At 52.6% G+C, this 27,753-nt stretch overlaps 1 protein-coding gene across 2 annotated transcripts in view; it reads right to left on the bottom strand.

Moving 5' to 3' along the window:
• NACC2 (NACC family member 2) overlaps positions 1-27,753 on the bottom strand; it is a 334,865-nt gene that overhangs the window by 176,850 nt on the left and 130,262 nt on the right. For both annotated transcript variants that reach the window (XM_063935832.1, XM_063935834.1), the window contains exon 2: positions 53-155. The gene's annotated coding sequence lies outside the window, so the exon portion shown is untranslated. The remainder of the gene's footprint in view (positions 1-52; positions 156-27,753) is intronic.

The following is a 27,753-nucleotide window of genomic DNA, read 5'->3' as shown; positions in this document are numbered from 1 at the left end:
CAATGTTTCAGCATAAGAAATACTTTTGTCAGGGTATAAAAAAAACATTTACCACTTATTAATCTATGACCTTCACTTCAAGCCCTATGGCGCCGGGGCCCCTCCTTCTCTTCCGGTCCTGAAGCGTTCCACAAGACCCATCATCATGGAGACCCCTGTGATATGAACAAGAAAGTCCAGGTAACAGCAGCACTGCTTAAAGATAGCACAGGTTACACATAACACAACGCTGTGTACAATCACAATAAGGTGCCGGTGGAAGTAATATGTTAATAACTAAAGTACATAATTCCTGGAAACGCCGCCATCAGTGACAGTGCACTGCTAAAGCCTAACATATAAGCCACACCTGGAAACGGTATACCAAGAAGTGGCAGAACGCGTTAGCACGCTTGGAGAAGCCGAGTTACTCAGGAGAAGACAATGTCCATGGACGATCTTATAATGGTGTATCAAGTAAAGGGTGTTCAAATCCCTAACACTGCATCCAGGAGTATCATAAGGGTGGTGCATATGAGCTCATGTCGCACCAGACAGAGACGGGACGCGCGACCGTGGCAGCAGCATCCAAGAGGACAGCCCAACGGCGGACCTTCATCAGGACCTGGTGAGATCTCCAAGCCACACCACCTCTCACTGCAGCCATGTTTCCCAATATTCCCCAGCCGGGCTGGATTCCCAATATCCCGGGGGGGGGGGGGGGGGGGGGGGGTGACCAGATACCGTCTAGCACAGGGGTGGGAAATTATTTTAGCTGGGGGGCCACTTAACACTTTCCAGTGAATATTCAAGGGCCGCACACAAAATGTAGTGTTTCTGATGTAACTCCAGGCACCCCCCACCCCTCTCTCACCCATACACCCATATATGTGTGTCGTCACCACCCCCCAATATGCATTATATATTTATTAATATATTAATAATGGGGACAGGCAAAAATAAAGGGAAATGTCTAAATAAAATAAACAGAAGAGCCTTCATTCAAGGACAGAAACCACTATAAGCAACTAATAAATAAAAAGACAGTGATGAAAACAAAAAATACATAGTACACTCCCTGGGCACCGTTACCAGCTCCTTCCCCTCTCCCTCCCTCCCTGGGCACCGTTACCAGCTCCTTCCCCTCTCCCTCCCTCCTTGGGCACCGTTACCAGCTCCTTCCCCTCTCCCTCCCTCCTTGGGCACAGTTACCAGCCCCCCCCTCCCTACTTGGGCACAGTTACCAACTACCTCCCCTTCCTTGGGCACAGTTACCAACTACCGCCCCCTCCTTGTGCACAGTTACCAACTACCTCCCCCTCCTTGGGCACAGTTATCAGCGCTCCCCCTTCATCCGTCTGCACACTTAGCAGCCCCCCCCCCCCCCCCACATTACTGGGCAGACCTAGCACCCTCATCCTGTTGCCACCCACCAGCCATTCAAACACGGATGCCACGGTACCGTAACGATCCAGTAACAAGTCCGCAGTCTGCGCATCAGCTGCATTCAAGCCTCCCGCTTCCGTGTCCTGCTTTTGGCTCCACCCCCAACTCCATCCGGCGCTGACAAGGTCCTTCTGAGCAGCTACTGTACACCCGGCTGCACGAGTGACATGATCTAACGGCGATTGCAGCGACTTGGGAGTTATTGTAGCGCAATGACAAGCAGCACCTCGGGCCGCTTGTCATTGCACAGTGGTGGGAGGCAGCGGGCTGGGCAGGATCTATTTGCGGGCCGTATCTGGCCCGCGGGCCGTATTTTGCCCATTCCTGGTCTAGCAGAATTAGGAGAAAGGGCAACAGAGCAGAAGCACGGGCTCCTCATCCAGTTGTGCTATGGCAAGTGCATACCTCCCAACTTGTGTTCAGTGGAAGGAGGGACACCCGCGTGCGATGCCCGAAAAGGGGGTGTGACCTGTGGCTTCATGGGAGGGCCTGCGGTCACGAGCCACGCCCCCTGTTTTCGACATTGAGGGGGCATGTCCAGGGCTCTGTGAGCTGCTGGCATGCCCCCTTTCCTCCTGTCTCCACTGAATATTCAGCGAGTGCAGAAGCCTCCCAACTGCCCCCCCACCGCGGAACACTGCGGCCCATAGGTGGGACAGCGGGACAGTCCCAAAAAAACGGGATTGTTCCGCGAAAATCGGGACAGTTGGGAGGTATTGGCAAGTGGGTACCACTGGCTGTGGTACAACAAGAACCATTGCCAGCTGCTGTACCCAGATCAGGACGCATACAATTTGCCACGTTTGCAGACAGTGATGGGGACATTGATGGACATGTAAACTCCATGATTTACCCAAGCAGGAGCGGGTCAGACGCGTAGGGGGTATATTTACTAAAAGTTGATTTGCAGTTTCAGCCCATTTTGAGGTGATTTTTAGGTGATTTTAGGGTGATTTGGTGGTGCATTTGACAATCAGGCAAAACCGACTCGAAATAGAACTTTACAGGTAAATAGAACTACAATAGAATAGAACCTTCAATGCTTTAACATAAAGTTCAATTTCTAACCCATATTTAAAAAACGACCATCGACTCAAAATCGACAACATATCACTATTTTCAAGAGAACCTTCAGAAATCGTTCTATTTGATTTGAAATCATGTGGAATTGTCTGAAACCTCAATATGTTGGAAAACACATGGGAGAGAAACCCCCGCAGCTGGGGCTGCATTTATCGCGGCATTTAAAGACACAGCAATGATTAAAAAAATTGTGGATATGCAAATTAGCCCAGGAATGAAGGTGTTTGTGGGTAATAAAGTGCATGAGGCCAAAAGGAATGCTTTTGTATAATTTTGGTAAATTTTTAGTGAATAGAACACTTTTAGAACTTCAAATAGAACTCACATCACCAGTCATTTTACATAGAATCAAAATCGGCTTCTACTAAATATACCCCCTAGTGCCCACTCCGCATGGAGAGGCAGAAGCGCCCGACCAGTAGTCAGCCCCAAAGGACTGTACAACCAGGGGGCACCCCTCTTCTGTTCACTGCCCACCCCCAATAAGCATCTTCCGAGCCGGGTGCTTTTCGCCAGTAACCGGGCCGTACTATTACTGCAAGGAATCAGAGACCACCGGCGCCATGAATGGTCTGTGGGGAAATCTGCGGAGGAACTGTCCCACACCAAGCACCGCAGACTCATGCCCCAAATCCGAGTGCTGGAGCTTGGCTTGCTTGTTTAGCCCGAGGGGATGAGCCAGAAGAGACTGTTCCCATTGCAGTCACTCCGATGGCGTGTGGCGGGGAGAGGCGGACTCTGCCGGGTCCCCTCCTCCTCGTCCAGTCCTGAAGCCTCTCACAAGACCCAACGTCATAGAGACTCAGACCCCTGTGATATGAACAAGAAAGTCCAGGTAACAGCAGCACTGTTTAAAGATAGCACAGGTTACACATAACACAACGCTGTGTACAACCAGTGGAAGTAATGTTAATAACTAAAGTACATAATTCCTGGAACCGTCGCCATCAGTGACCGTGCACTGCTAAAGCCTAACATATAAGCCATACCTGGAAACGGTATAACAAGAAGTGGTAGAACGCGTTAGCGCGCCAAGTTATACAAAGGGAATGATGTATGATCATACGGCCGGGCTGCCAAACTGAAGAAACTCCTACACATGCTCAACAGGACTGGCAGTCCCATTAAACTGACCTTCTGTGGCCGGGTCCCAGTCCCGTGACTGATGGCGGACGCGGCACTGAAAGGGTTAACCTGCCGTGCCACCATCTTTAAGTAGACCTATCTGTCTATTTAAACGTGTGATGGGTGCTAGGCAACAGGCACCGGGTGTTTTGAAAAATGATTCGGGGGCTGTGTGATGCGCTGCAGCCCTGATCATCTCCAGAGGCTGCGGCAATGCAGAGTATTAACCACCGGTGTGCTGCACTATGTGGGCGCATGCTGGGGTACCGGGAAAGCAGGCTCCCAGTGTGACATTGCAGGGCAGAGTGGGCGCATGCTGGGGGACCGGGAAAGCAGGCTCCCAGTGCGGCATTGCAGGGCAGAGTGGGCGCACGTTGGGGACCGGGAAAGCAGGCTCCCAGTGCGGCATTGCAGGGCAGAGTGGGCGCGTGCTGGGGGACCGGGAAAGCAGGCTCCCAGTGTGACATTGCAGGGCAGAGTGGGTGCATGCTGGGGGACAGGGAAAGCAGGCTCCCAGTGCAGCATTGCAGGGCAGAGTGGGCGCACGTTGGGGACCGGGAAAGCAGGCTCCCAGTGCGGCATTGCAGGGCAGAGTGGGCGCACGTTGGGGACCGGGAAAGCAGGCTCCCAGTGCGGCATTGCAGGGCAGAGTGGGCGCACGTTGGGGACCGGGAAAGCAGGCTCCCAGTGCGGCATTGCAGGGCAGAGTGGGCGCACGTTGGGGACCGGGAAAGCAGGCTCCCAGTGCGGCATTGCAGGGCAGAGTGGGCGCACGTTGGGGACCGGGAAAGCAGGCTCCCAGTGCGGCATTGCAGGGCAGAGTGGGCGCACGTTGGGGACCGGGAAAGCAGGCTCCCAGTGTGACATTGCAGGGCAGAGTGGGCGCATGCTGGGGGACCGGGAAAGCAGGCTCCCAGTGCGGCATTGCAGGGCAGAGTGGGCGCACGTTGGGGACCGGGAAAGCAGGCTCCCAGTGCGGCATTGCAGGGCAGAGTGGGCGCGTGCTGGGGGACCGGGAAAGCAGGCTCCCAGTGTGACATTGCAGGGCAGAGTGGGTGCATGCTGGGGGACAGGGAAAGCAGGCTCCCAGTGCAGCATTGCAGGGCAGAGTGGGCGCACGTTGGGGACCGGGAAAGCAGGCTCCCAGTGCGGCATTGCAGGGCAGAGTGGGCGCACGTTGGGGACCGGGAAAGCAGGCTCCCAGTGCGGCATTGCAGGGCAGAGTGGGCGCACGTTGGGGACCGGGAAAGCAGGCTCCCAGTGCGGCATTGCAGGGCAGAGTGGGCGCACGTTGGGGACCGGGAAAGCAGGCTCCCAGTGCGGCATTGCAGGGCAGAGTGGGCGCACGTTGGGGACCGGGAAAGCAGGCTCCCAGTGCAGCATTGCAGGGCAGAGTGGGCGCACGTTGGGGACCGGGAAAGCAAGCTCCCAGTGCGGCATTGCAGGGCAGAGTGGGCGCACGTTGGGGACCGGGAAAGCAGGCTCCCAGTGCGGCATTGCAGGGCAGAGTGGGCGCATGCTGGATGCTGGGGGACCGGGAAAGCAGGCTCCCAGTGCAGCATTGCAGGGCAGAGTGGGCGCACGTTGGGGACCGGGAAAGCAAGCTCCCAGTGCGGCATTGCAGGGCAGAGTGGGCGCACGTTGGGGACCGGGAAAGCAGGCTCCCAGTGCGGCATTGCAGGGCAGAGTGGGTGCATACTGGGGGACCGGGAAAGCAGGCTCCCAGTGCGGCATTGCAGGGCAGAGTGGGCGCACGTTGGGGGACCAGTGCGGCATTGCAGGGCAGAGTAGGTGCATGCTGGGGGCCGGGAAAGCAGGCTCCCAGTGCGGCATTGCAGGGCAGAGTGGGTGCATGTTGGGGGACCAGTGCGGCATTGCAGGGCAGAGTGGGCGCACGTTGGGGACCGGGAAAGCAGGCTCCCAGTGCGGCATTGCAGGGCAGAGTGGGCGCGTGCTGGGGGACCGGGAAAGCAGGCTCCCAGTGCAGCATTGCAGGGCAGAGTGGGTGCATGTTGGGGGACCAGTGCGGCATTGCAGGGCAGAGTGGGTGCATGCTGGGGGACCAGGAAAGCAGGCTCCCAGTGCGGCATTGCAGGGCAGAGTGGGTGCATGTGGGGGACCGGGAAAGCAGGCTCCCAGTGCGGCATTGCAGGGCAGAGTGGGTGCATGTTGGGGGACCAGTGCGGCATTGCAGGGCAGAGTGGGCGCACGTTGGGGACCGGGAAAGCAGGCTCCCAGTGCGGCATTGCAGGGCAGAGTGGGCGCGTGCTGGGGGACCGGGAAAGCAGGCTCCCAGTGCAGCATTGCAGGGCAGAGTGGGTGCATGTTGGGGGACCAGTGCGGCATTGCAGGGCAGAGTGGGTGCATGCTGGGGGACCGGGAAAGCAGGCTCCCAGTGCGGCATTGCAGGGCAGAGTGGGTGCATGTGGGGGACCGGGAAAGCAGGCTCCCAGTGCGGCATTGCAGGGCAGAGTGGTTGCATGCTGGGGGACCAGTACGGCATTGCAGGGCAGAGTGGGTGCATGCTGGGGGACCGGGAAAGCAGGCTCCCAGTGCGGCATTGCAGGGCAGAGTGGGCGCACGTTGGAGACCGGGAAAGCAGGCTCCCAGTGCGACATTGCAGGGCAGAGTGGGCGCATGCTGGGGGACCGGGAAAGCAGGCTCCCAGTGCGGCATTGCAGGACAGAGTGGGCGCACGTTGGGGACCGGGAAAGCAGGCTCCCAGTGCGGCATTGCAGGGCAGAGTGGGCGCACGTTGGGGACCGGGAAAGCAGGCTCCCAGTGCGGCATTGCAGGGCAGAGTGGGTGCATGTGGGGGACCAGGAAAGCAGGCTCCCAGTGCGACACTGCAGGGCAAAGTGAGCGCATGCTGGTAGGGCAGCGAGGGCCAGCGCCCGGTGCACCCAGTGCTGAGAGCGGACTAGCTGTAGCATACAGGCAGTACTGTGAGGCTGTGAAGCAGTGTGACGTGCGCAGACTAATTGTATATTTTCGGGGGTTAGCCGCAGATATTAAGTATCCCCTGAATGTATGTAGGAGGAAATCTCTGATACCTGCTGCTCTCCCTCCATTCCCGCCAGCAGCCGCACCCCCCATAGATTTCTATGGGGAATATGATGTTACAACAGGTAACAATTGAGATTGGCCCCCGTTGCCAGCGGCGGCCTATGGCCTACACACCGCAGATGTAGTTCCGGAGGGTTCCCCTCTAACCCTGCATGGAAATGGCTGTTGCGCAGGGACGGTCTGCTTTCGGAGCCTGTCCTCGCAGGTGCCCGATCATTTATCCCGCTATTGCAGTGCGCTAATATCACGCCCAGATGGCGCTGTGTATGCGATTATCGGTAAATGGCTCCCAGGTGTCCTGAGGAAATAGGGCTGAAAGGCTCAAAATGTCTCATCTGAAAATCTCCAGCTTACAAGTGGATAGGTTAGACTGAGACAAGCCTAATACTTGGTTATTTTTCAGTGGATATGTAGCCAGTCCATCATCAGCAATTGGCGAATATGAATCTAAATAATACCGCAGGGCCCCTTAGTAACTGGGGAAGCTGGCAGAGGACATGCCATGTTGGCGGTTTGCACGGTCATTGCGGTTTTACCCTTCTACTGCGATAACGTGATTCTCAGGGCGCTGTTCAGTGCTGGGGTCTATCACTGCAGTGAGGGGGTCTCAGAAGGGGCAACCCGTACCTATGCCATACTTCATACTCCACCAACATGTGTGATGCGGATACCAGCCTACAGGTAGTGCCGGGCACATGCCACATGTACATAATACAGGAGGGCGACCATCAGACACTTACACTGGTACCAGCCTACGGGTAGTGCCGGGCACATGCCACATATACATAATACAGGAGGGCGACCATCAGACACTTACACTGGTACCAGCCTACGGGTAGTGCCGGGCACATGCTACATGTACATAATACAGGAGGGCGATCATCAGACACTTACACTGGTACCAGCCTACGGGTAGTGCCGGGCACATGCCACATATACATAATACAGGAGGGCGACCATCAGACACTTACACTGGTATCAGCCTACGGGTAGTGCCGGGCACATGCCATATATACATAATACAGGAGGGCGACCGTCAGACACTTACACTGGTATCAGCCTACGGGTAGTGCCGGGCACATGCCACATATACATAATACAGGAGGGCGACCATCAGACACTTACACTGGTATCAGCCTACGGGTAGTGCCGGGCACATGCCACATATACATAATACAGGAGGGCGACCGTCAGACACTTACACTGGTATCAGCCTACGGGTAGTGGCGGGCACATGCCACATATACATAATACAGGAGGGCGACCGTCAGACACTTACACTGGTATCAGCCTACGGGTAGTGGCGGGCACATGCCACATATACATAATACAGGAGGGCGATCATCAGACACTTACACTGGTACCAGCCTACGGGTAGTGCCGGGCACATGCCACATATACATAATACAGGAGGGCGACCATCAGACACTTACACTGGTATCAGCCTACGGGTAGTGCCGGGCACATGCCACATATACATAATACAGGAGGGCGACCGTCAGACACTTACACTGGTACCAGCCTACGGGTAGTGCTGGGCACATGCCACATATACATAATACAGGAGGGCGACCATCAGACACTTACACTGGCATCAGCCTACGGGTAGTGCCGGGCACATGCCACATATACATAATACAGGAGGGCGACCGTCAGACACTTACACTGGTATCAGCCTACGGGTAGTGCCGGGCACATGCCACAAATACATAATACAGGAGGGCGACCATCAGACACTTACACTGGTGTCAGCCTACGGGTAGTGCCGGGCACATGCCACATATACATAACACAGGAGGGCGACCATCAGACACTTACACTGGTGTCAGCCTACGGGTAGTGCCGGGCACATGCCACATATACATAATACAGGAGGGCGACCATCAGACACTTACACTGGTATCAGCCTACGGGTAGTGCCGGGCACATGCCACATATACATAATACAGGAGGGCGACCATCAGACACTTACACTGGTACCAGCCTACGGGTAGTGCCGGGCACATGCCACATATACATAATACAGGAGGGCGACCATCAGACACTTACACTGGTACCAGCCTACGGGTAGTGCCGGGCACATGCCACATATACATAATACAGGAGGGCGACCATCAGACACTTACACTGGTACCAGCCTACGGGTAGTGCCGGGCACATGCCACATATACATAATACAGGAGGGCGACCATCAGACACTTACACTGGTATCAGCCTACGGGTAGTGCCGGGCACATGCCACATATACATAATACAGGAGGGCGACCATCAGACACTTACACTGGTACCAGCCTACGGGTAGTGCCGGGCACATGCCACATATACATAATACAGGAGGGCGACCATCAGACACTTACACTGGTACCAGCCTACGGGTAGTGCCGGGCACATGCCACATATACATAATACAGGAGGGCGACCATCAGACACTTACACTGGTACCAGCCTACGGGTAGTGCCGGGCACATGCCACATATACATAATACAGGAGGGCGACCATCAGACACTTACACTGGTATCAGCCTACGGGTAGTGCCGGGCACATGCCACATATACATAATACAGGAGGGCGACCATCAGACACTTACACTGGTACCAGCCTACGGGTAGTGCCGGGCACATGCCACATATACATAATACAGGAGGGCGACCGTCAGACACTTACACTGGTATCAGCCTACGGGTAGTGCCGGGCACATGCCACATATACATAATACAGGAGGGCGACCATCAGACACTTACACTGGTACCAGCCTACGGGTAGTGCCGGGCACATGCCACATATACATAATACAGGAGGGCGACCATCAGACACTTACACTGGTATCAGCCTACGGGTAGTGCCAGGCACATGCCACATATACATAACACTGGAGGGCGACCATCAGACACTTACACTGGCACCAGCCTACGGGTAGTGCCGGGCACATGCCACATATACATAATACAGGAGGGTGACCATCAGACACTTACACTGGTATCAGCCTACGGGTAGTGCCGGGCACATGCCACATATACATAATACAGGAGGGTGACCATCAGACACTTACACTGGTATCAGCCTACGGGTAGTGCCAAACACTTACACTGGTATCAGCCTACGGGTAGTGCCGGGCACATGCCACATATACATAACACAGGAGGGCGACCGTCAGACACTTACACTGGTACCAGCCTACGGGTAGTGCCGGGCACATGCCACATATACATAATACAGGAGGGTGACCATCAGACACTTACACTGGTATCAGCCTACGGGTAGTGGCGGGCACATGCCACATATACATAATACAGGAGGGTGACCATCAGACACTTACACTGGTATCAGCCTACGGGTAGTGGCGGGCACATGCCACATATACATAACACAGGAGGGCGACCATCAGACACTTACACTGGTATCAGCCTACGGGTAGTGGCGGGCACATGCCACATATACATAATACAGGAGGGTGACCATCAGACACTTACACTGGTATCAGCCTACGGGTAGTGCCGGGCACATGCCACATATACATAATACAGGAGGGCGACCATCACACACTTACACTGGCACCAGCCTACGGGTAGTGCCGGGCACATGCCACATATACATAACACAGGAGGGCGACCGTCAGACACTTACACTGGTACCAGCCTACGGGTAGTACCAGGCACATGCCACAAATACATAATACAGGAGGGCGACCATCAGACACTTACACTGGTACCAGCCTACGGGTAGTGCCGGGCACATGCCACATATACATAATACAGGAGGGCGATCATCAGACACTTACACTGGTATCAGCCTACGGGTAGTGCCGGGCACATGCCACATATACATAATACAGGAGGGCGACCATCAGACACTTACACTGGTACCAGCCTACGGGTAGTGCCGGGCACATGCCACATATACATAATACAGGAGGGCGACCATCAGACACTTACACTGGTATCAGCCTACGGGTAGTGCCGGGCACATGCCACATATACATAATAGGAGAGGGCGACCATCAGACACTTACACTGGTACCAGCCTACGGGTAGTGCCGGGCACATGCCACATATACATAACACAGGAGGGCGACCGTCAGACACTTACACTGGTACCAGCCTACGGGTAGTGCCGGGCACATGCCACATATACATAATACAGGAGGGCGGCCATCAGACACTTACACTGGTATCAGCCTACGGGTAGTGCCAAACACTTACACTGGTATCAGCCTACGGGTAGTGCCGGGCACATGCCACATATACATAACACAGGAGGGCGATCATCAGACACTTACACTGGTACCAGCCTACGGGTAGTGCCAAACACTTACACTGGTATCAGCCTACGGGTAGTGCCGGGCACATGCCACATATACATAATACAGGAGGGCGACCGTCAGACACTTACACTGGTATCAGCCTACGGGTAGTGCCGGGCACATGCCACATATACATAATACAGGAGGGCGACCATCAGACACTTACACTGGTACCAGCCTACGGGTAGTGCCGGGCAGATGCCACATATACATAATACAGGGGGGCGACCGTCAGACATTTACACTGGTATCAGCCTACGGGTAGTGCCGGGCACATGCCACATATACATAATACAGGGGGGCGACCGTCAGACATTTACACTGGTATCAGCCTACGGGTAGTGCCGGGCACATGCCACATATACATAATACAGGAGGGCGACCATCAGACACTTACACTGGTATCAGCCTACGGGTAGTGCCGGGCACATGCCACATATACATAATACAGGCGGGCGACCATCAGACACTTACACTGGCATCAGCCTACGGGTAGCGCCAGGCACATGCCACAAATACATAATACAGGAGGGCGACCGTCAGACACTTACACTGGTACCAGCCTACGGGTAGTGCCGGGCACATGCCACAAATACATAATACAGGAGGGCGACCATCAGACACTTACACTGGTACCAGCCTACGGGTAGCGCCGGGCACATGCCACAAATACATAATACAGGAGGGCGACCATCAGACACTTACACTGGCATCACACTGCTGGGCCCAGTGCTACATTTCCCAGTGACAGTGGGAACAGGCGTCGGCCACACAGTCCAGGTTCCATTCCCAGATCGGCTCCGTGTGTCACGCAATTCTCATGCCCTAATAATTAGATTAGAAGGTTTAGGAGAAACGCACTGTCCTGTGCTAAATATACTATTACTGTGACGTCAGAGCGCAGTGATGGAACTTAATGCAAAAGGAAAACATGTTCTGTTTATATCATTTATTTCCTGCTATTTCCCCCCAATAATCAGCAGAACATACAGACGTCGCTTTATTCTACGTCAGTGAAAGACCCCCGTTTCCTGCATATATAACGCACCACCCAGCGCACCGCAGCCCCTCCGAGTAAACAAAAAACAGCTTTAAGGTTAATGACTTGGATATAGCACATTTACTGTATATACAGCGGCAGTGTGTCCTCATACATCTGTGCTACAGTCACACCTAACAGCCCGGTCACATGTCAGTCTTCAAGCGTCTGGCGTCTTTTTTGCCCGACAAAGCATCGCACAACGCAGTGTGACCGGGACACACCAGGAGACTGCACTGAGTAATGACACTTGTATATCTGTGTGTGACTGAGTCTCTGAATCTGTATATGAAGTGCTACAATGTAGCAGCCGCAGCTTTTTTCCAATACACGTTCTGTTATGTCCCGTATACAGCCTCAGGGGGTGACTCACTATGGATGGCATTAGTGGTGGGGAAACTGCAGATGTGCAGGTTCTGCCCGATTGACAGGCGAGCATTATCACAAGGAAGAAGCGGGGGAGGATGAGCCAGACCGTTACAGTGGATCAGGACTGCTGGGTAGCTGGCAAACGACTGGCACAGCCACGATGGGCACAATGCTGGACAGATGGGAGATGGTCACAGGAACACAGCAAAGTCGATCTAGCACCACCGCTACCCAGTCTTGGCTGGTTATACCACTGCGGATCTAGCACCATGCGACACAGCCTTGGCTGATTATACCACTGCGGATCTAGCACCACCACTACCCGGGCTTGGCTGGTTATACCACTGCGGATCTAGCACCATGCGACACAGGCTTGGCTGATTATACCACTGCGGATCTAACACCACCACTACCCGGGCCTGGCTGGTTATACCACTGTGGATCTAGCACCACCACTACCTGGGCTTGGCTGGTTATACCACTGTGGATCTAGCACCACCGCTACTCAGGCTTGGCTGGTTATACCACTGCGGATCTAGCACCACCACTACCCGGCTTGGCTGGTTATACCACTGTGGATCTAGCACCACAGCTACTCAGGCTTGGCTGGTTATACCACTGCGGATCTAGTGCCATGCTACCCAGACTTGGCTGGTTATACCACTGTGGATCTAGCACCATGCGACACAGGCTTGGCTGGTTATACCACTGCGGATCTAGCACCACCACTACCCAGACTTGGCTCGTTATACCACTGCGGATCTAGAACCATGCTACCCAGACTTGGCTGGTTATACCATTGCAAATCTAGTGCCATGCTACCCAGACTTGGCTGGTTATACCACTGTGGATCTAGCACCATGCTACTCAGGCTTGGCTGGTTATACCACTGCGGATCTAGCACCACCGCTACCCAGGCTTGGCTGATTATACCACTGCGGATCTAGCACCACTGCTACCCAGCATTGGCTGGTTATACCACTGCGGATCTAGCGCCATGCTACCCAGGCTTGGCTGGTTATACCACTGCGGATCTAGCACCATGCTACACAGGCTTGGCTGGTTATACCACTGTGGATCTAGCATCACCGCTACCGAGGCTTGGCTGGTTATACCACTGCGGATTTAGCACCACCGCTACCCAGGCTTGGCTGGTTATACCACTGTGGATCTAGCACCATGCTACCCAGGTTGGCTGGTTATACCACTGCGGATCTAGCACCACCTCTATCCGGGCTTGGCTGGTTATACCGCTGCGGATCTAGCACCACCGCTACCCAGGCTTGGCTGGTTATACCACTGCGGATCTAGCACCACTGCTACCCAGCATTGGCTGGTTATACCACTGTGGATCTAGCACCATGCTACCCAGGTTTGGCTGGTTATGCCACTGCGGATCTAGCACCACTGCTATCCGGGCTTGGCTGGTTATACCGCTGCGGATCTAGCACCACCGCTACCCAGGCTTGGCTGGTTATACCACTGCGGATCTAGCACCACCGCTACCCAGGCTTCACTGGTTATACCACTGCGGATCTAGCACCACTGCTACCCAGCATTGGCTGGTTATACCACTGCGGATCTAGCGCCATGCTACCCAGGCTTGGCTGGTTATACCACTGCGGATCTAGCACCATGCTACACAGGCCTGGCTGGTTATACCGCTGCGGATCTAGCACCACCGCTACCCAGGCTTGGCTGGTTATACCACTGCGGATCTAGCACCATGCTACACAGGCCTGTCTGGTTATACCACTGCGGATCTAGCACCACCGCTACCCAGGCTTCACTGGTTATACCACTGCGGATCTAGCAGCACCACTGCTACCCAGGCTTGCCTGGTTATACCACTGCGGATCTAGCACCATGCTACACAGGCCTGTCTGGTTATACCACTGCGGATCTAGCACCACCGCTACCTAGGCTTGGCTGGTTATACCACTGCGGATCTAGCACCACCGCTACCCAGGCTTGGCTAGTTATACCACTGCGGATCTAGCACCACCGCTATCCGGGCTTGTCTGGTTATACCACTGCGGATCTAGCACCACCGCTATCCGGGCTTGGCTGGTTATACCACTGCGGATCTAGCACCACCACTACCCAGGCTTGGCTGGTTATACCACTGTGGATCTAGCACCATGCTACCCAGGTTTGGCTGGTTATACCACTGCGGATCTAGCGCCATGCTACCTAGGCTTGGCTGGTTATACCACTGCAGATCTAGCACCACCGCTACCCAGGCTTGGCTGGTTATACCACTGCGGATCTAGCACCACCACTACCCAGGCTTGGCTGGTTATACCACTGTGGATCTAGCACCATGCTACTCAGGCTTGGCTGGTTATACCACTGTGGATCTAGCACCACCGCTACCCAGGCTTGGCTGGTTATAACACTGCGGATCTAGCGCCATGGTACCCAGGCTTGGCTGGTGATACCAAATAGTTTTTTATTATGCTGTGACTAAAGGCATGGCGCCGTAACTTCTTAAAAAAAGCCAATTATACTAAAAACTAAAATTTTTACAAAATGTTTAATGCCAGTGGCATGCCCAGTGCTTATGCTTAACGCCTCGTGTGTGTGTGTGTGTGTGTGTGTGTGTGTGTGTGTGTGTGTGTGTGTGTGTTTGCATTTTCCATTTTGTATTACTATTCAGATTTACTTAATTATAATAAGTAATAAGTAGGACTAATGCTTAACATTTTCGTGTTGTTCTCATTTTAAATTTCATCTATCTCTGAGTAAGTTGTAAAAATTGATTTTATTGAAATATGTAAAATAAATCAAATCAAAGCCTAATAAAAAAATTAATCACAGCTGATCAAGGTTTGAATCAATCTTCTTTCACTAAAACATTAAACAAAACAAAAACAAACAAACTGGTTTAAACCAAAACAGTGGGGGGTTACTGTTATTTTTTGCCAACCCTGCTGCTACCCCACTGCGGCTCCGGGATCCGGTCTTTAGGTCGACAATAAGTACAGTAGGTCGACACTGTCTAGGTCGACCACTATTGGTCGACAGTACATAAGTCGACATGGTTTCTAGGTCGGCCTGACAAAAGGTCGACATGAGTTTTTTTAAAAAGAAAGCTTCATTTTTTAAACTTTTTCATACTTTATGATCCACGTGGACTACAATTGGAACGGTAACCTGTGCCGAGGGCAGCAGTAGCGGAGCGAGGCACCTTGCCCGAAGCACGGCTAGCGAAGCGAGCCATGCGAGGGGACACGGTGCACTAATTGGGGTTCCCGGTCACTGTACGGAGAAAACGACACAAAGAAAGTAAAAACACTCATGTCGACCTAAAAGGCCCTACACACCGGCCGATATTACTCAAAGATATGAACGATCTCGTTCATTAATGAATGAGATCGTTCATATCTTTGAGTGTGGAGGCTCCAGCGATGCGCTGCCCCGCCCTCGTTCATCGCTGGTGCCCCGTCGCCTGTGCATGCAGGCCAATATGGACGATGTCGTCCATATTTGCCTGCACTTCTATGGAGCTGGGTGACGGGGGGAGTGAAGAAACTTCACTCCCCCCGTCACTGCCCCCACCGCCGTCGGGTCGCCCGTACCCTCGGTCGGGCAGCTCGGCGGCAGATCGATCAATGCGTAGGGCCCTTAAGTGTAATCTACCTAACATACTGTACCACCACCGCGGATCCAGCCGCCTGTCTGCTACATAGGGTCACAGCCATGACAGCCACACCTCACTGAGATCAGCTGTGTGGATTCCCAGGAGACTGCCCCCTTCCATCACAGCGGCTGAGGAGACCTCTGGCGCTGCCATTCGCCAATTCTCGGGACCAGCGGGCTGATTTCCAGAGAATACCCACCAATGACACGCCGTGGACTAATATTTACTAAACAAAGCTATCTGCATACAAATGTATAGACACCTTTCAAATGAAATCCTCTCTACAATAAAAATAAATCTTGCCAGGTTGGGCACGGCGGAGAATGGGCATGCAGTACCCGTGTTAGCAGGATAGCTGGGTATGGAAAACTGACGTCCCTAAACCTGGTGGCGCCTTATGAAACTGCACAGTCATTTTCTGTATCCTTCCCATAACGACGTGGCTCAGCAAGCTGCACCCTGTGCCTCACAGAACCCATCAGTCACTACCGTGCAGAGGTGTGAGGTTTCATGGCACATGGAGATTATTCTTTCTAGAATAAATGACATTTCAGAGACTGATACTGAGACATGAGGCAGAGACATTCCTTCATGCAGTGGGTCAGGGAGACAGGGCAGAATGTGAAGCATGTTATCAGCGTGTAGTCCTGCGTGTTCCAGGCGCTGACAGTTTGGGTTACGACACTATTTCTGTTGTCAACACATCTCCAAGGTAGCAGGGCTTGCAGTAGCGTGTTTTACTATCAGTGGCTGGTGTAGGAGCTGTGAGTGACACAGTGACATGGGACCTGTCTGATGCCTCGGCCCTGCGCTGTCACCGACGTCTTCCCGTCTGGATCTACGTCCCTTCTGGAGACTCCGCAGCAAGAGAACTGGATTCATGTCAGCAAGATAGCCGTGTACTGCGCCAGAGGAGCACGTGGCACAATATTATGACCCTGATTATGAAGCTATCTACTACACTTTTAATGCCTCCACTGCTTCCCTGGAGTATATGTTCAGAGTCACAACACTGGCAGGCACTTAGGAACCTAAATAGGTTACAGAACATTCCAGAGGCTTATGTACAATACAGAGAACATCCCAGATATTGCAATATAATAACGAGTGCAGTCCAGAGACTGCCATACAATACAGAGACCACTCAGAGACTTCCATACAATAGACAGCATCCCAGAGACTACCATACAATACAGATAGCATCTCAGAAAATGACACACAATAAAGATTACAATCCAGAGACTACCATACAATACAGAGACCATCCTGAGTGATTAGAAGGCTTTGTGTGACAGTATCCTGTAACATGAGTCCCCATTGGAGAGTGTTAGTATACAGTATTACAGCCTATCCTGAGTGGTTAGCAGGCTCTGTGTGACAGTATCCTGCAACATGAGTCCCAATTGGAGAGTGTTAGTACACAGTATTACACTTTGGACAACTGGATCAAATGCATTTTGAAAAGCAAGTGAGTTCTTGAAGAGCCCGTGTGACACTGATTTTCTGTTACTTATTGGAATGATATTGTTTCTATGTTAGTGACTTAAATTAATAATCTTGTTCTGGAGCATTTACACGCTGCGCTTTAAACACGGAGAGAAAAGCGCCGCACTAACGTCAGCACTATATTATTCCTGTTTGCAATAAGGATTAGCAATGATGTATTTGGCTGCGATCAGTCGGTCATTCTCAGCCATTAAAGTTTAGTTAATCAGATTACAACCCTCCTATAATTAACATACAGACATGCAATGTATTCACAATATGTAGCAGGTGGGGCTCAAATTCCAACAACTCCACATCACATATTCATAGAGCTGACTGCAGACCAATCACACACGGGGAGGGGGGGGGGGGGATTAGCAATATGACACATTACACGCCATATGCGTGTTACACGTCAGCACTGCCCGTGTACTGCGCTGCACCATATTATGTCACTGCTTTATTTATTTTCTATTCCGGAATTATTGGCGGGTAAGTGGCGGAATCATGTAGGACTCTGAGAGCGGGTAACATGCACAAGAACATAACAATCTACGCATTGTTTAGGAAATGAATATCTGCAATTGTTACAGAGGCCGGTCAGGTGGTACAATGAGCCTGTGTCCTAAGGATTTCCATATAACAGCAGAATAGCTTACGGAAAAGCACATTAAGCACACTTCCCAGCCAGCCCCACTGAGGGCTCTCTCCCTCCATCACCATAGGCAAAGCGCTTCCCCTATCCGGCTAGCAGACAAGGTGTGTTTCATATATTTCTACTCTGCAGAACATGCGTATGGGACAGGGGTTGGAATTGCCACAAGAATGGAGCCATGGTGGAGGTACAGACACGTGTACATAAGAGGTCATGGTACACACATGGGAAAAGACGAGGGTGGCTGTAAAGCAATGGGGACAGGATGAAGGTACAGCCATGTGTACATAAGAGGTAGTGGTACACACATGGGAAAAGACGAGGGTGGCTGTAAAGCAATGGGGACAGGATGAAGGTACAGCCATGTGTACATAAGAGGTAGTGGTACACACATGGGAAAAGACGAGGGTGGCTGTAAAGCAATGGGGACAGGATGAAGGTACAGCCATGTGTACATAAGAGGTAGTGGTACACACATGGGAAAAGACGAGGGTGGCTGTAAAGCAATGGGGACAGGATGAAGGTACAGCCATATGTACATAAGAGGTAGTGGTACACACATGGGAAAAGACGAGGGTGGCTGTAAAGCAATGGGGACAGGATGAAGGTACAGCCATGTGTACATAAGAGGTCATGGTACACACATGGGAAAAGACGAGGGTGGCTGTAAAGCAATGGGGACAGGATGAAGGTACAGCCATATGTACATAAGAGGTTGTGGTACACACATGGGAAAAGACGAGGGTGGCTGTAAAGCAATGGGGACAGGATGAAGGTACAGCCATATGTACATAAGAGGTTGTGGTACACACATGGGAAAAGACGAGGGTGGCTGTAAAGCAATGGGGACAGGATGAAGGTACAGCCATATGTACATAAGAGGTAGTGGTACACACATGGGAAAAGACGAGGGTGGCTGTAAAGCAATGGGGACAGGATGAAGGTACAGCCATGTGTACATAAGAGGTAGTGGTACACACATGGGAAAAGACGAGGGTGGCTGTAAAGCAATGAGGCAGGATGAAGGTACAGCCATGTGTACATAAGAGGTAGTGGTACACACATGGGAAAAGACGAGGGTGGCTGTAAAGCAATGAGGCAGGATGAAGGTACAGCCATGTGTACATAAGAGGTAGTGGTACACACATGGGAAAAGACGAGGGTGGCTGTAAAGCAATGGGGACAGGATGAAGGTACAGCCATGTGTACATAAGAGGTAGTGGTACACACATGGGAAAAGACGAGGGTGGCTGTAAAGCAATGAGGCAGGATGAAGGTACAGCCATGTGTACATAAGAGGTAGTGGTACACACATGGGAAAAGACGAGGGTGGCTGTAAAGCAATGAGGCAGGATGAAGGTACAGCCATGTGTACATAAGAGGTAGTGGTACACACATGGGAAAAGATGAGGGTGGCTGTAAAGCAATGGGGACAGGATGAAGGTACAGCCATGTGTACATAAGAGGTAGTGGTACACACATGGGAAAAGACGAGGGTGGCTGTAAAGCAATGAGGCAGGATGAAGGTACAGCCATGTGTACATAAGAGGTAGTGGTACACACAAGGGAAAAGACGAGGGTGGCTGTAAAGCAATGGGGACAGGATGAAGGTACAGCCATGTGTACAGAACAGGGGGTGGTACAGCCATGGGAACTGGTAGGGAGTGGCGGTAAAACCATAGGAATAAGACAGGGGTGACAGTACAGCCATAGTAACGGGAAGTGGTGGCAGTACAGACACAGGAAGGGTGGCAGTACAGCCACAGGAATGACAAAAACACAGATAGACAGTAGCAGCGCTAATAAAATTGCTAACACATAGGATTGAGTGAAAAAATATTTCTATTTAATATAATGGCAAACTAAGCCTGTTAAAACAAATGTGCACAACTCATATACTGGAATATTGATAATAAAATGGGTCTCATTTATACATTGCCTCAAATAAGCAGTCCGTTCCTATTTGATGAACTGGATAAGCAGATGAACAATTGTAAGAAAAGACTGACTGCGCAGTCTAACCATCCAACTTTACCCGTGCCGCTAGAGGTGAAGTCCCTTGGGAATTGTTGATGTGATAACACGTCCAAACGGGTTTCCTCAGTATAATGCGGTGTCCTTTCACTTTAGGCGGTGAATTGTGGGATGTTGGGAAATTGGTTCCTCAATGTATCTGCAACAATGAATGTCCAGTTCTGGTCCGGATATAGGCAGTATGATGGCAAATGATGACCCAAGAAGTAGCTCCTGACGCGTTTCGCTGTACAACCTACAGCTTTTTTTCTGCCCCCCCCCCCACAGGAATGAGATGGGGGGGGGCAGTACAGCCATGGGAATAGGATAGCGTTGGCAGTATAGCCACAGGAATAGGATAGGGGTGGCAGTTGACACGAGAATGGGTGACAGTAAAGCCACAGGAATGGGTGACAGTACAGCCACAGCAATGGAGCTGGGTGGTGGTAAAGCCACAGGAATGGGAAGAGGTGGCAGTATGATCACAGGAATAAGACAGGGGTGAAAGTACAGCCACAGCAATAGGACAGGGGTAGCAGTATAGCCACGGAAATGGGATGGGGTGACAGTACAGCCACGGGAATGGGTGGTAGTACAGCCACAGGAATAGGACAAGGGTGGCAGTTTAGCCGTGGAAATGGGATAGGGTGACAGTACAGCCACGGGAATGGGTGGTAGTACAGCCACAGGAATAGGACAAGGGTGGCAGTTTAGCCGTGGAGATGGGATAGGGTGGTGGTAAATCCACGGGAAACGGCAGTGTTTGGCAGTAGAGCCGCAGGAATAGGACAGAGGTGGCGGTAAAGCCATATCACGGCTCAGGCAGCTGTCTACACGATTCTCTGCATTGGGTTCTGTGGCTCTCTTACTGTACGTGACCACGTTAGAGACCCTGCCTCACCTATTCCGGCCTCTCTAGGTGCAAGCGGGCATAACAGCTGAACTCATGCAATCTGCACGTTCTATGCAAGGGCAGAGCGATGTTACATACACAACGCTCTCCACATTGGCACAGGCCGTCATATACCAGGCTCTGAACCGCCTGCTGACAATGTGTCCGCGAGGAGCTGAGGAAGGAAAACGAGCATACCACCGTCACGCTTTCACCAAACAGTGACTGTCAGACAAAGCAATGGGGGCACCCGGCGCCATTCCGCAGGGAGTCGCTTCTGACATCACCAACATGATATATTGATGACATATATGAGAGACCCCACAGACCGGTGCGCAGCATGTTTCTGCTGCGCTGCGGCGTCTGAGATCAGCCCTGGTCCTCCCACCTGTTACATCTCTGTATGAATGGGAAGTGATAATGTCCTAACGCGCTTTGCCGCTTCTATGGATCAGGCCCCATTTCATACCAGCAACAAGCGATTTATCCCGGAATCCCGGCAAGTGCGCTCGCCACGCTTTTGGCACGGTAGCTCGCTTCGTTCGCCACAGGTTTTTTTCCCACTTGGTTGGTGGTGTGGACCCATCAATCGAGTGGGAATAGTGGACGGGCTTCCGTCGGTAAAATGCCGGCTGTCGGGAGTCCGGCTTCCGTCTCCTGAACACTGGGATCCCGAGAGCCGGCATTTTAACTGCATCCTGCTGGGGCTTGTAGTGTCACAGTACCAGGAGCTGCTTTATGGTCCATGTACTAACATCAGAGAAAAAATTCTCTGGGTGTCTTATTTGTAAACACAACTTCCCCGGGTGTGATACAGGAGGTCGGCGGCCACATGACTGACACCAGCATCCCAACGCTTACTGTAGAAGGCCGACAGGGGACGGGGTAATTATTTTACCCCTCTCCTATCCTCTACCCTAACTCGCATGGGATCACAGCTAGGGCCGCTAAGGCACGGTACTGACACCGCAGCAGCGATGTCGGCGCCACGTCTCCTTTCCTCCTACAGTGGATCCTGATTCTGCTTAACAAAATCCCAGCCACACGCCGGGCAGAGAACTCAGCGCACTCACCTATATTCTGGCTTAGCGCCTGGATTTATTTATAATATGGTTTACTAGAAATCTTGCGAATTAAAGGAAGTACTGAGAATGTTGTAAGACTCTTAGCGGCCGCTGGTGTTGTTTTCCTCCTGCATAAAGGGAACATTATTTAACCACAAGAGCCAGATTCCCTCCCAGCCGAGATAAACGTTCCTCATCTCTCCGTCATGTTCCCAGCCTAATGGTGACTGAAACATAATGGACATTTCACCAAAATCTCATCTACACCCAAGCAGGGGAACCCAGGCGGCCTTACAGGGTTCTCCAACCTCACTGGCGTCGGTAACCGGAGATGTTCCGGGCATTAAGATGCAGGAAAGTATGGAAGTGCATCAGTGCTGCCATCAGGGGGGGACTGCGGGGACTGGATTCCCGGGAACTTACAGAGAGGGGTGCCCACCCCTGGCTCCGATTGCTGATACTGCACCAAGCTGTGTAACAGGGAGGACTTCTTATAACAAGCATTCCCTGTGCTTCTCTGTGAACTGTTCCTGCAGGTCCACAATGCTCCACTTACCTTTAACGACACCATGTGTACCATCACACAGGGGGGAGCGGTGCAGGATTTCTTTCTGTTTTTAAGGGGGGGGGGGCTCTTTATTTTGTCAGTCCTAGGCCCCACAATTTTTTAGGGCAGCCCTGAAGTGCACAGATGGTGGCACCTGACTGGCTGCTGCGTCTTATCCAATCAGCGGACCTGACTACTGCCCAATGCGCGCTGATGGAAATAAAAATAAGCCGTATTACACTTACAGTCTGCTCCATACTCTAACCAAGCAGCGGCATTCTTGGAGCAGCACGGCTGGTGTAATGGTCAGCATTACCGCCTCATAAACATCGCTGACAGACACTGCACCGGTTCTGATGTTCTGTATTCGGGAAGGGGGGGGTCATATTCGTCTGCGTTGGGTGGGTTCAGGCTGGCGACAAAGCTTATTGTGTGTGTACGAGAACGTCATCATCTTGTGATTAAGTAACAGTGTCTGTATTGGGAAGTTGCGCATCTGATGGTTATATACGCGCCGTTGTGTGTCGTACCGTAAGTGTGGAGTGAGGGGTTCAGTCTGATTAATGCTGGGAAATAAAACGTCTACGTTAGATGTCGTATCTTGTAAAGAGGGCACAATGCCAAGGATCAGTGATCTGATGTCATTATATTCTCTCCCTCCGCCGGTGCTGACCCCCTGCTGAGATTTAGGGTCGCGGTCATCTAACACATACAGCATTACCCGCGGGTCACTGCCATGCCGCACCGATGGACAAAGCACTGACACTGATGTGCCATGATTAGTATCTTAGGGGTCTATTTACTAAGCTTTGGATAGAGATAAAGTGCCAACCAATCAGCTTCTAACTGCTATGTCACAGGCTGTGTTTGAAAAATGACAGGAGCTGATTGGCTGCTACTTTAGCTCCATCCAAACATAGACATAGACCCCCTTAATGTGCAAAACCAGAAGGGTCCCTGCGTTCCATCTGTTATCATGCAATGTCTTGCGAGTTGATCGCTCGCTAGCTACTTTATGCTGTGCTGCGATCACATAGTCGCTGCCTATAGGGGAGTGTATTTTCGCTTTGCAAGTGTGTGAACGCCTGTGCAGTCGAGCGCTACAAAAAAGTCTAAACTTACTCAGCCGCTGCGATCACATCAGCCTGTTTGTGTCCAGAATTGACGTCAGACATCCACCCTGCAAACGCCTGGACACGCCTGCGTTTTTCCAACCACTCCCAGAAAACGGTCAGTTGACACCCACAAACGCCCTCTTCCCGTCACTCTCCTTGCGATCGGCTGTGTGAATGGATTCATTAAATCCATCGCCCAGCAACGATCCGCTTTGTACCCGTACGACGCGCCTGCGCATTGCGGTGCATACGCATGCGCAGTTCTGACCTGATCGCAGCAAAAAAAAACTAGCGTGTGATCAGGTGGGAACGTCCCCCTAGAGAAGTGATAAAGGCAGCTAGGGCCGCAGCAAATGAATGTGCTGTGTAAAACCTTCTGGTCAGAGGTCACACAATGTATCTCTAATGCATCGAGGTTAATTAATATCTGTTCTCCGAGAGGATGTCATGTGGGTAATGTATAGGAAGGGTCCCCGGGAAGTGAGACTAATGGCAGAGATGATTCTGTATAATGTGACGTTATGAGGATTAAATCGTTCCATTATCAGCTGCAGGTGCAGAATAATCACCGTAATACGGTTAGAAATGATTGTATGGCGCTGATGATGGGCGCACTACTAACACATAATATAATAACATATCGCCCCATCTAGCAACCTCCCTGCACCATTTTATATCTAACCAGGGCAGGTCGTGTCTGCGTCATCGTTAGGTCAGCTCAGGCGAGTCCGAGGGAGCGTTCCGGGTGGCACATAATATCGTTATTTCTTTTCCCAGAGTTTCACCCCCCCACCCTGTGCCACATGTCCTGAGGATTTAAACACCCCCCACTTCCTCATTGGCTGATAGTAGGGTACAGGTGGCGGGGACGTGGACGCATCGATTTAAGGTTGACACCTGCTCCATCCATCTCTGAATCGTCCCCGAAGACTGACGTCCGCTTTCTCTGTGCCACGGAGAGAGGGATGGGCACCTGGCCCCCTTGTCACCCTAGTAGGGTCTCTACCTATATTCCCATCCGCAGTGCTATAAGGTCACAGTAACTCCATAACGCAGAAAGTTGTTTTTTTTTTTGCAAAACGACCAGGATTTAAAAAGAAAACAATATATAATAATAATAATAATTTATTGCATCCACAGAAAGGAGCCGCAGCAGAAAGAGCGCACACGTATGTTACGTCTGCCTGCGGTGATTGCACCATACATGGTACAGCCAGGAATACACCGCGGTCACGCTGTCCTCTTCCAAGAGATCTCAATTTCCAGGGAAAGCTCCGGGGCCGTGTAATCATTAACTCATTTGTTGTAATAGCCCAAATCTGGGGGCAGCCGGAACATTCAGCGAGTGCCGCAACAAAACATACACCCTGAAGCCGTGCTCTGCAATCACACGCTCATTCCTAGCTCATTAGCGCTGGCCTGCACCGGGAAATCTAATTGCTGCCTTTGGGATTTCCATTAAGGCCCCGGTCATGCAACTGACTCAGAGTATCGGCCTTGGATGTGCCGGAACTGCAGTTTAAGATGATCATTTGTTGGTTTGGTACTGCAGCGTCTCACAAAGGCATTGTATGCCTCATGCCTCAATGAGGTCACTAGTCTTCAGCGAACGGTGACCAGTGCAACTGTAAATCCCCCCCCCAGTACTCCCGCTACAAAGCTTATGGCATCTCTGCCCTTCTGCTCCACGGGAGGGTTCTGTCCTCCCTGCGCTCGCCTTAGGACCCTGTGCTACGGTTTGACTGATGTACCGCCCCAGTCACACCCCCGGGTGGTTCTTGAAATATCGGCTGTCGGGATCCCAGCGGTCAGCATACTGGCGCCAGTATACCGACTACTAATCTCCCTCTTGGGGTGTCCACGACACCCCTGGAGGGAGAATAAATAGCTAGCGCGCCACTATGCCTCAAACGTGGCGAGCCCTTTTGCACTCGCATCGCTGCCAGCACTCCGGCGGTCGGGATCCCGGTGCCGGTATGCTGGGCGACAGGATCCCAAGCGCCGGCAATTCATACTACACCCACACACCCCACCTGCCACTGCCTCTAATTCAATATGGGGCAGTGTTGTGGCATAGAGCGTCTCCCGGACAAGCTACTTTCTAGTACGGGACACTCTCTGCCACAGCACTGCCAGCCACAGAACTATATTGTACGGGACACTCTCTGCCACAACACTGCCAGCCACAGAACTATATTGTCCGGGACACTCTCTGCCACAGCACTGCCAGCCACGGAACTAGCTTGTCCGGGACACTCTCTGCCACAGCACTGCCAGCCACGGAACTAGCTTGTCCAGGACACTCTCTGCCACAGCATTGCCAGCCACGGAACTAGCTTGTCCGGGACACTCTCTGCCCCAGCACTGCCAGCCACGGAACTAGCTTGTCCGGGACACTCTCTGCCACAGCACTGCCAGCCACGGAACTAGCTTGTCCGGGACACTCTCTGCCACAGCACTGCCAGCCACGGAAACTAGCTTGTCCAGGACACTCTCTGCCACAGCACTGCCAGCCACGGAACTAGCTTGTCCGGGACACTCTCTGCCCCAGCACTGCCAGCCACGGAACTAGCTTGTCCGGGGACACTCTCTGCCACAGCATTGCCAGCCAAGGAACTAGCTTGTCCGGGACACTCTCTGTCACAGCAATGCCAGCCACGGAACTAGTTTGTCCAGGACACTCTCTGCCACAGCACTGCCAGCCATGGAACTAGCTTGCCGGAACACTCTCTGCCACAGCACTGCCAGCCACGGAACTAGCTTGTCCGGGACACTCTCTGCCACAGCACTGCCAGCCCCGGAACTAGCTTGTCCGGGACACTCTCTGCCACAGCACTGCCAGCCACGGAACTAGCTTGTCCAGGACACTCTCTGCCACAGCACTGCCAGCCACGGAACTAGCTTGCCTGGAACATTCTCTGCCACAGCAATGCCAGCCCCGAAACTAGCTTGTCCGGGACACTCTCTGCCACAGCACTGCCAGCCACGGAACAAGCTTGTCCGGGACACTCTCTGCCACAGCACTGCCAGCCACGGAACTAGCTTGTCCGGGACACTCCCTGCCACAGCAATGCCAGCCACAGAACTAGCTTGTCCAGGACACTCTCTGCCACAGCACTGCCAGCCCCGGAACTAGCTTGTCCGGGACACTCCCTGCCACAGCAATTCCAGCCCCGAAACAAGCTTGACGGGACACTCCCTGCCACAGCAATGCCAGCCACGGAACAAGCTTGTCCGGGACACTCCCTGCCACAGCACAGCCAGCCACGGAACAAGCTTGCCTGGAACATTCTCTGCCACAGCAATGCCAGCCCCGGAACTAGCTTGTCCGGGACACTCTCTGCCACAGCACTGCCAGCCACGGAACAAGCTTGACGGGACACTCCCTGCCACAGCAATGCCAGCCACGGAACAAGCTTGACGGGAAACTCTCTGCCACAGCACTGCCAGCCGCGGAACTAGCTTCCCCGGAGCACCTTTCTGGGCCCACTGCTCCCCTAGACTGGACACATGCTAAAGTGGGCGAATGATGCCACAAAGGGGCATTTGTGCTGGTGTTTTACACCTTGTGAATGACCTTTCTTGTGACACCATAGCCAAGAGGCCGCCGCGTGGATCCGATGTGGCTGCAAAGCATACTGGGAGCCGGGCCTGTGACCATTCTAGATAGCGAGGAATAAGAACTGGCGACGTCTGAAAGACAAGCCGGGCAGGGGCAGGTGCTGCCAACTCCAGTGTCCTTGCTCTGTAGCGTCTAAGAAATCTGCTATCACTGCAGTAGTGGATTTCTCTTGTTTGTCTCATCCCGTAGTGGAATGTTCTTACCCTCAGAATCTGCAATCGCAGGAAACGTCTTAGAGGTGAGAAGAATATTCCATAGCAAGGAGAACAGTACGTCAAGGAGACAGGGATAGTCTGACCTCTGTGTCTC

The sequence above is a fragment of the Pseudophryne corroboree genome, chromosome 8 (assembly GCF_028390025.1).
Source record: "Pseudophryne corroboree isolate aPseCor3 chromosome 8, aPseCor3.hap2, whole genome shotgun sequence".
Taxonomy (NCBI): Eukaryota; Metazoa; Chordata; class Amphibia; order Anura; family Myobatrachidae; genus Pseudophryne; species Pseudophryne corroboree.
The sequence above is the reverse complement of the archived record's forward strand: the minus strand, read 5'-3'. Positions and strand labels throughout refer to the sequence as shown.